Here is an 8,888-nt window from a genome sequence, read left to right as displayed (position 1 = left end):
TGCTTGGTGGACATTTGTGAATACATTTACAGAGAGAGCAGCGAGAGAGGAGGGGCGAGAGAGGGGGGCGAGAGAGGGCGAGAGAGAGAGGGGGCGTCACAATTCAAGAGAGGGGAGAGAGGGGGACGAGAGAGGGGGAGCGAGAGAGAGGGCGTCACAATTCAAGAGAGGGGATAGAGGAGGAGGCGAGAGAGTAGGGTGGGAGAGGGGGTGTGAGAGGAGGGGTGAGAGTGGGGCGAGAGAGAGGGGCGAGAGAGAGGAGGGAGGAGAGAGGAGGGGGAGAGACTTGAGGGGAGAGAGGAGGAGCGTCACAATTCTTCCTCTTCTTCGTTTGATATGACATCACAATTGACGCTGGGGACCTGAGTATGTTTCCCAGGTGTTTCCGAAGTTATGGCCATTTATGATATTGTTGTGGTTGACGAAATTCACAAACCACCATTCAGGTCCCTTAGGTGAGATATCTCGGTAAGTATATGTGTAGTTAGGCCCAAACCCGTTGTCTCGAGGGAATAAATGCCATTCAAGAGGGCTGCGACTCTTCAGGATAGCCGTTTTTCTTTTACTATCTTTATTTTGGACCAACCGCCATTATTACCACCACCAACCATGTCTCAACAGCCATCACAACAACAACCACCAACCACATCGCCGCTTCACCACAACCGCCACGACCTTTACCGTCACAACTCGCCACCATCGCATCACCGTCATCTCGCGCCACTCGTGGGCACCGATGCTGGACTCGTGTAGGGCGCGCACCGTGCAGCGTGTTCAAAAGCATCGCGGACTTTCCGAAGAAAAACGGATCAAAAAGCATTCACGCCCACTTTTCCTCGGGCCAATGGGGAGCGAGGTGAAAGGTCGGAGGCAGAGGGTCAAAGATGAAGGAGCGAAGCCACAGGCTTATAAAAACGACTGCGTTCGTCAGTCGAGTCCAGTCCAGTGGAAGTTGAGAGGAGTTCAGTTCGCAGGAGGAAGAGTTGAGTTGGAAGCGGAGGAAGAGTTCAGAGTGTGCGTTGGAAAGAGTGAGTTCGGAGTTCAAGAGAGTCGTCGGTGGAGCTGGAAGGAAGTTGCGCGTTGGAACGAGCTGTGCGTTGGAACGAGTTGTCGGCGGAGCTGTGGAGAGGTGGCGGCGGCGAAGACGGACGAGGGGGTGCTCGCGTCGGTGCAGGGAGCTGAAGGCGGCGGGAGGCCGACGGCGCGACCTGGTCGAGGTGGAGACGCTCGTCGTGGGCCCCGAGACAGTGTAAAAATCCTCCTTTCCCCGAGCATCAGCAACCCCCTCCTGTTTCCCCCGCACTGAGATAGTGCGACCAAGGGGGCCCCCTTCCCACCCCCTACCAGACACTGTCCGCGAGGCCCGCGGAGTTGAGGCACCACCGCCGCTCCGCGTCTCATCACCAGACGGGTAGGCCCGACACGGTCTCGGCCCCAGGCCCGCCTACCCCCTCATCCTTGAGGGTGTTCTTTTCCTTGGTTTTGGGTATGTGTTGTCGGCGCCGTCTTTGAAGTAGAATTGTATAAGTGTTGCCGTGTGCTCGGTAGTCGGATAGCTCTGCATTGTGTCTTCGCTTTTACATTTGCTTTTTGTGTAAAATTGCATTGTGTTTCTTCTTCTTTTCTATGTGCTTTTGGTGGAATTGTATATGTGTGCTTTCCGTTCATCGCGAATAAATGTGCTTTGTGTTGAACTGTTTCCCGCTTCGCTTCGTCATTTCTTTCATTGAATCCTCATCTTGCTTCACGTAAAGGGTTGGTAGTAGGCTGAATACGCCCGATAATTAATCGAACCGTCGAGGCCGACGATAACACCGCTCGGTTATCCCGATAGTACGGAACGGGTCGCTTAAGTGGCCCGTGTCCGAAGTCGACCTGCGGCGAGGTGCGATCGCCCGGTCTACCCTCCGTGTGGGTACTTAGGTAGGTCGAATTTGGCGAGCAACCCTATCCCACGCGGGGGCCGATTGGCTCGATCGCGGTGAGACCGAAAGGTCCACCCGTGACTGGTTCCCGGCGTTAGTCCGAGAGGGTCACGACTGGATTGTCCGTCCGGTGGGCGACGTGCCGCGATTCGAGTTACGTGGCCGTTCGCACGCCGGCGGGCGCGAATCCGCGACAATATGGTTGGTCCGATCTAATTGAAACAATGCCCCAATCCAGTCGTCGTTTACGAGAGTGAAGGAACGAAGCTGCACATACTGGCATGCACCTACGGGCCCGCACTCGTTAAACTAAAAAATGTCTGAAAATCAAATGAACCACCATGGATTTATAATGGAAACAATGTACACGGACGGGTCATCATGTTCTCCTCGGAGAGGATTTGAACCAGGACGTTAAAACTTTCAGGGTCTCTGCCCCCCTTTCCAACATCCTCTCAAAATCCCCATGAACCATCACCACCACAATACCCACCACCATCCCACACCACGCCTCCACAATACCTACCACCATCCCACACCGCGTCTCCACAATACTCACAACCATTCCACACCGCGCCTCCACAATACTCACAACCATCCCACACCGCGCCTCCACAATACTCACAACCATCCCACACCGCACCTCCACAATACTCACAACCATCCCACACCGCCCCTCCACAATACCCACCACCATCCCACACCGCGCCTCCCACAATACTCACAACCATCCCACACCACGCCTCCACAATTCTCACAACCATCCCACACCGCCCCTCCACAATACCCACCACCATCCCACACCGCGCCTCCACAATACTCACAACCATCCCACACCGCGCCTCCACAATACTCACAACCATCCCACCCCCCGTCCACAATACCCACCACCATCCCACACCGCGCCTCCACAATACTCACAACCATCCCACACCGACCCTCCACAATACTCACAAACATCCCACACCCCCCCCTCCACAATACCCACCCCCATGCCACACCGAGGCCGCACAATACTCACAACCATCCCACACCGCGCCTCCGCAATACTCACAACCATCCCACACCCCCTCCACAATACTCACGCCCATCCCCCCCTCGACAATATACCATCCCACCCTCCCCCCTCCACCCTCTCTCCCCCTCCACTAGACTCACAACCATCCCACACAGCACCTCCACAATACTCACAACCATCCCACACCACCCCTCCACAATACTCACAACCATCCCACCCCCCCTCCACAATACCCACCACTATCCCACACCGCGCCTTCACAATACTCACAACCATCCCACACCGCCCCTCCACAATACCCACCACCATTCCACACCACGCCTCCACAATACTCACAACCATCCCACACCACACCTCCACAATACTCACAACCATCCCACACCGCGCCTCCACAATACAACCATCCACACCCCCCCCTCTCCACAATACCCGCCACCATCCCGCACCGCAGCTGCACAATACTCACAAGCGTGCCACACCGCGCCTCCACAATACTCACAACCAGCCCACACCGCGGCTCCACAATACAAGCATCCCACACCGCGCCTCCACAATACAACCATCCCACACCGCGCCTCCACAATACAACCATCCCACACCCCCCCCCCACAATACTCACGACCATCCCACACCCTCCCTCCACAATACTCACGACCATCCCACCCCTCCACAATACTCACAACCATCCCACATCCCCCCCTCCACAATATGCCATCCCACCCTCCCCCCCTCCACCCTCTCTCCCCCTCCACAATCCCCTGGGGTCGGACATCGACGTGTCACGGACATGATGGTGGGACACTGCACGGACACAAATGGTATCCGGGAAAAGTACGAAACCGGACGATCCCGTAACATACACGACACCCGGTCAGCCTGTGACGGTGGGACAAAGCATTCGTCCCCCATTTTGTCCGCGGTGTCCGTGCTGTCGGGCGATAACGAGTATTTCTGCCCAAATTATGTTTAAACCGATTAATCTATTAATACACAATCCTCCTTTATAACCGTTCATAGAACGGGAAATCAAACCGTCCCGAGATGAAGTGATCACGTGACCAGCGTTTCCCTCTTCCCACGAACACGTCACGTGACCAACGTTTCCCTCTTCCCCACTAACACGTCACGTGACCATCGTTTCATTATTCCCTGACCAACACGTCACGTGACTAGCGTTTCCCTCTTCCCCACGAACACGTCACGTGACCAACGTTTCCCTCTTCCCCACTAACACGTCACGTGATCATCGTTTCCATCTTCCCCACGAACACGTCACGTGATCATCGTTTCCATCTTCCCCACTAAGACGTCACGTGACCAGCGTTTCCCTCTTCCCCGACTTACACGTCACGTGATCATCGTTTCCATCTTCCCCACGAACACGTCACGTGATCATCGTTTCCCTCTTCCCCGACTTGTTTCACTCACTCGTTCACTCTTTCCGGCTTTATCTCAGCGCTCGGATATCAAGCCATCATGGCGACCACGCCCTCCCTCACCCCCACGTGTCTCATTCACATCCTGCGCCATAGTGACCACACCCCCTCCCTATCCCCCCACGTGTCTCATTCACCTCCTGCGCCATGGTGACCACGCCTCCTCCCATTCCCCCCCCCCCCCACGTGTCTCATTCACGTCCTGCGCCATGGTGATCACACCCCTCCCATTCCCCCCCGCGCGTGTCTCAGTGACGTCCCGCACCATGGTGACCACGCCTCCTCCCATTCCCCCCTGCCGCATGGCCGTCCCACGTATTGGTGACCACGCCCCCTTCCATTTCCTCCCCCACGTGTCTCATTCACGTCCTGCGTCATGGTGTACACGCCCCCTCTCTATCCCCCGCGTGTCTCATTGACGTTCGCGTCATGGTGACCATGCCTCCTCTATCCCCCCACGTGTCTCATTCACATCCCGCGTCATGGTGACCACGCCCCCTCCCAATCCCCCCCAGCAGACGAAGGATCTTTTCTCGTTTATTCTCGGCATATTTCACCTTCGTTAACGATTTATTAATCAAATGACGTCATATTGTACTTCACAAACATTCTGCTCTGTTCACCCGATCGTTTGCGTGAGCTCGTCTTCCATCTGCCTAGAAGTCAGCTCACCACAACCTTCACCAGACAACCTCTTCTTCTTCTTCGTCTTCTTCTTCTTCTTCTTCAAAAGGCACGATTATTCCCACGGTTTTGTGGGCGTGGACGGTGGGGGGGAGCTTGGTTCAAGTCTTTCACGAACCGGCTGGCCAGGCCTGACGTTCGCCTCAGGTTCGGGCAAGAATTTAGAATTTGGCCAGGGTGCCGGAGATAGCTCGCCTACTCTTCGCGAGTAGGAAACGGTGGTGTGTTTAACGTGAACCAACTCATGTCAGCAGATGGGACGCCCGGCTTAAAGGCGGCACACACCCTGCCCGTGAAAGGCCGGGATGATGGTTCATGGCTGGTGCAGGATTCGAACATGGGCTCGACAGCTTCGAGGCAGCGATCACGTGGTTATCTGTGTTTGTGTGTTTTCAGGACCACCCCGAGGTGGGAAGGCACCTTTGTGCTCCAAATACCTATGACGTCATGAGCATTCCAGAGTGACCTTCAAAATGAAGGTGAGCATGCTCATGCTACAGGTAGGGAGATAACCAGAGAGGCTTCAAAATGAAGGTCCCTGGTTCGAGTTTCAACATGCCAGCGGTTTCAATCACGTGATCGCAATAAAATGAGGAGAAAAAGTTTTTTTTCTGAAAGTAATTTCTCGAGGCGGGGGGGGGAAACAAAGACCCCATGTTGCCCAGATGTTCGTGCGGGATGAATGTTACCTATTAAGGGTTATCACCTCTCCAACAACCTGTTCCTTTTTACATTTGTTACGAGTTACTCGTTAAACCGTTACGGTAGTTATCAAAAAAAGCGCCGTCACCTCAACGTTTGAGTCGTTTTAACAAACGGGTATAAATTAATAAAACGTTAAACACGATTTGTCTTTTCAAACGCATCCTCATGACGTCAGAATTACGTCACAATAAAGAAAAAAGAAGAAGAAGAAGCGTCAATTTGAAGCAAATTGTTGTGTTCGTGAAGATTTAAACACCAAATGTTAATGACGAGTGTTGTCGTTGTCATGGAAACGTACCTTGTTCACTTTTACAATGTACACGGACTCAGACGTGAGATGTTCCGTGTACGAAGGTGGACATGTCCGTTTTATATAATTAATTTAAAGTGTCCGTGGACATAATAACAATCTCTGGGAGTTCCCCGGCGGTCTCGCTCCTCGCGGTGTTTCACGATGAAGACGATTTTAATGTTTATATTTACCTCACATGAAACGTGTGTGTGACATGTCGACATGTTTGATGATATTTGAAAAGTCTGACGAACACGGAAAGGTTTTTTGTTAATGAAAGACCAAGAGATCTTTCCTACTGTGTAAAACGTGACAATTCACGTGTGCCTTCATTGGGCGGTGTATATTAGATCGCTGCTGCGATCGCTGCAAGCAAAACATGCATCACCTCGTTTGAGTTGAAATCAAAATGGATCTTTGTTTCCTCAAAACGGTTTCGTTATTTGAATTGTGTCCCACAGGTGTGCATAGTAAGGGTGTGTACCACAGGTGTGTATAGTAAGGGTGTGTACTACAGGTGTGTATAGTAAGGGTGTGTACCACAGGTGTGTATAGTAAGGGTGTGTACTACAGGTGTGTATATTAAGGGTGTGTACCACAGGTGTGTATAGTAAGGGTGTGTACTACAGGTGTGTATAGTAAGGGTGTGTACTACAGGTGTGTATAGTAAGGGTGTGTACCACAAGGTTGTATAGTAAGGGTGTGTACCACAAGGTTGTATAGTAAGGCTGTGTACCACAGGTGTGTATAGCAAGGCTGTGTACCACAAGTGTGTATAGTAAGGGTGTGTACCAAAGGTGTGTATAGTAAGGGTGTGTACCACAAGTGTGTATAGTAAGGGTGTGTACCACAAGTGTGTATAGTAAGGCTGTGTTCCACAAGGTTGTATAGTAAGGCTGTGTACCACAGGTGTGTATAGCAAGGCTGTGTACCACAAGTTTGTATAGTAAGGGTGTGTACCAAAGGTGTGTATAGTAAGGGTGTGTACCACAAGTGTGTATAGTAAGGCTGTGTACCACAAGTGTGTATAGTAAGGGTGTGTACCACAAGTGTGTATAGTAAGGCTGTGTACCACAAGTGTGTATAGTAAGGGTGTGTACCACAAGTGTGTATAGTAAGGGTGTGTACCACAAGTGTGTATAGTAAGGCTGTGTACCATAAGGTGTGTATAGTAAGGCTGTGTACCACAAGTGTGTATAGTAAGGGTGTGTACCACAAGTGTGTAGAGTAAGGCTGTGTACCACAAGTGTGTATAGTAAGGCTGTGTACCACAAGTGTGTATAGTAAGGGTGTGTACCACAAGTGTGTATAGTAAGGGTGTGTACCACAAGTGTGTATAGTAAGGGTGTGTACCACAAGTGTGTATAGAAAGGGTGTGTACCACAAGTGTGTATAGTAAGGGTGTGTACCACAAGTGTGTATAGTAAGGGTGTGTCCCACAAGTGTGTATAGAAAGGGTGTGTACCACAAGTGTGTATAGTAAGGGTGTGTACCACAAGTGTATATAGTAAGGGTGTGTACCACAGGTGTGTATAGTAAGGCTGTGTACCACAAGTGTGTATAGTAAGGCTGTGTACCACAAGTGTGTATAGTAACGGTGTGTACCACAGGTGTGTATAGTAAGGCTGTGTACCACAAGGTTGTACAGTAAGGCTGTGTACCACAAGTGTGTATAGTAAGGGTGTGTACCACAAGTGTGTATAGTAAGGGTGTGTACCACAAGTGTGTATAGAAAGGGTGTGTACCACAAGTGTGTATAGTAAGGGTGTGTACCACAAGTGTATATAGTAAGGGTGTGTACCACAGGTGTGTATAGTAAGGCTGTGTTCCACAAGTGTGTATAGTAAGGGTGTGTACCACAAGTGTGTATAGAAAGGGTGTGCACCACATGTGTGTATAGTAAGGGTGTGTACCACAAGTGTATATAGTAAGGGTGTGTACCACAGGTGTGTATAGTAAGGCTGTGTACCACAAGTGTGTGTAGTAAGGCTGTGTACCACAGGTGTGTATAGTAAGGCTGTGTACCACAGGTGTGTATAGTAAGGGTGTGTACCACAAGTGTGTATAGTAAGGGTGTGTACCACAAGTGTGTATAGTAAGGGTGTGTACCACAAGTGTGTATAGTAAGGCTGTGTACCACAGGTGTGTATAGTAAGGGTGTGTATCACAGGTGTGTATAGTAAGGGTGTGTACCACAAGTGTGTATAGTAAGGGTGTGTACCACAAGTGTGTATCGTAAGGCTGTGTACCACAGGTGTGTATAGTAAGGGTGTGTATCACAGGTGTGTATACCAAGGGTGATGCAAAGATGTCTATCAATTTTAACGAGAACGTGTCCTTCCAGGTGAGATCATCACCTCAGTTGGAGCATATACAGAGACAGAGACACGACACCCAAGGAGAGATGAATCCTTCGTCTTATTACACGCTCGGTGACCGGTGTTACCTGTTATGACTCTTCACCCAGCCGAGTAATGACAGAGTCGAATGAGGGTTCTCAAATGATACGATTTATTTCAGAAGATGGCACTACGCATGCGGAATGCAGCCCAAAGGCCCTTCAGTCAGATGTCCCCGGACCACATTGAGATTCTTACTTCAAAACAGTTGTTTATATAATCACACAAAAGCAGAACTGGGTGTGGACTATAAGTGTGTGCTAAGGGATAAAGAAATAAAGAAATAAATGCGGCAGTGGGCTTCTTTCCCCCCTCCCTAGGGGCCCTCAGGGAAGTTGAATCAGTCAATCCTCAGATTCGCAACCCAACAGTTCATCTTGCAAACTAATAACTTTCTGAGACTCCTACACCCCTACACTGGCACCTGCT

General features: G+C 51.0%; 1 protein-coding gene across 2 annotated transcripts in view; it reads right to left on the bottom strand.

The window, feature by feature from the left end:
* The window catches only part of LOC147008090 (uncharacterized), a 310,895-nt gene that overhangs the window by 255,994 nt on the left and 46,013 nt on the right, over positions 1–8,888 (bottom strand). The window contains exon 1 of one of the 2 annotated variants that reach the window (XM_085865527.1): positions 4,362–4,381. The exons of the other annotated variant lie outside the window; for it this stretch is intronic. The gene's annotated coding sequence lies outside the window, so the exon portion shown is untranslated. Of the gene's footprint in view, positions 1–4,361; positions 4,382–8,888 lie in introns of those variants that run through there. 2 annotated transcript variants of the gene reach the window in all.

This window comes from Eptatretus burgeri, chromosome 21, assembly GCF_056783735.1.
Source record: "Eptatretus burgeri isolate ZD-2024b chromosome 21, Ebu_testis_v1, whole genome shotgun sequence".
Taxonomy (NCBI): Eukaryota; Metazoa; Chordata; class Myxini; order Myxiniformes; family Myxinidae; genus Eptatretus; species Eptatretus burgeri.
The sequence above is the reverse complement of the archived record's forward strand: the minus strand, read 5'-3'. Positions and strand labels throughout refer to the sequence as shown.